General features: G+C 45.2%; 1 non-coding gene across 1 annotated transcript; it reads right to left on the reverse strand.

Annotated features, from left to right (window-relative positions):
* Positions 1-228: 228 nt before the first annotated feature.
* Positions 229-303, reverse strand: Trnas-cga. The gene has a single exon. It is a non-coding gene; the product is annotated as a tRNA-Ser (tRNA).
* Between the last annotated feature and the right edge of the window lie 1,000 nt (positions 304-1,303).

The following is a 1,303-nucleotide window of genomic DNA, read 5'->3' on the forward strand; positions in this document are numbered from 1 at the left end:
ATACGGAATGAAACAAGTTAAATGAATGTCCTACCTTTTACGTAAATGACAAACATACCTAGTTGAATATAAATGACAACCATAATTGCCCTCAAATTTAACAGGAATTTATCGGTACTAAATCCCCATTGATAAAACAAGCAACACTATACAATATTACTAGAATGAGATTTTCACTCTGCAGCGGAGTGTGCGCTGATATGAAACTTCCTGGCAGATTAAATCTGTTTGCCCGACCGAGACTCGAACTCGGGACCTTTGCCTTTCGCGGGCAAGTGCTCTACCAACTGAGCTACCGAAGCACGACTCACGCCCGCTACTCACAGCTTTACTTCAGGCAGTACCTCGTCTCCTACCTTCCAAACTTTACAGAAGCACTCCTGCGAACCTTGCAGAACTAGCACTCCTGAAAGAAAGGATATTGCGGAGAGCTTCTGTAAAGTTTGGAAGGTAGGAGACGAGGTACTGGCAGAAGTAAAGCTTTGAGTACCGTGCGTGAGTCGTGCTTCGGTAGCTCAGTTGGTAGAACACTTGCACGCGAAAGGCAAAGGTCCCGAGTTCGAATGTCGGTCGGGCACACAGTTTTAATCTGCCAGGAAGTTTCAGTATACAATATTAAACAAAAAGTTTTAAGTAAAAGAGCAAAATCCCGAAGGTAATCGTAAACCAATAAACAGATCATAGAACAACGGAATCTACCAATTATATAGCAACTTATTCCACTGAACTCCTTCGTGAAATAACCTTTCAAGTATAACATTATTTAGGCAGAAAAGACACTTATCTTAATAGTCAGCTTAAGTTCCACGCAACAGCATGCACAGCCCAACGGATGACCCACCCTGAAACAAGAGTGACTAAACTACTAGGAACAGGAGGCGCTCCTTGGCGCAGCCCGAACACATTAAAGCGAGGATTCTCCAATAATTAGGAGAGAGAATGCTCAACTTCTGCCAACTACAGGAGAGAGCAACGACTCTCACAGGATACAGCCAAGTACCGCAGAGCGCCACCAAGACATAGTTGGACGAGCTAATTCCGTCCGAGCATATTTCAATCAAGGCGCCGGCCTCTGTATTGGACAATCCAGAACTGATTGTGCCCGCCGCTGGTAGGACACTGTAACATAAAAAGGGGGGAGGGGTACAGACAACCAAACCAAAGGACACAACACAAAACTCTTATTTCAGAGTTATGTCCACTCTTTAAATTTAAAATCCCTTAATGAATGCGCCGGTCGGGGTGGCCGATCGGTTCTAGGCGCTACAGTCTGGAACCCCGCGACCACTACGGTCGCAGGTTC

This window comes from Schistocerca americana, chromosome 2, assembly GCF_021461395.2.
Source record: "Schistocerca americana isolate TAMUIC-IGC-003095 chromosome 2, iqSchAmer2.1, whole genome shotgun sequence".
Classification (NCBI taxonomy): Eukaryota; Metazoa; Arthropoda; class Insecta; order Orthoptera; family Acrididae; genus Schistocerca; species Schistocerca americana.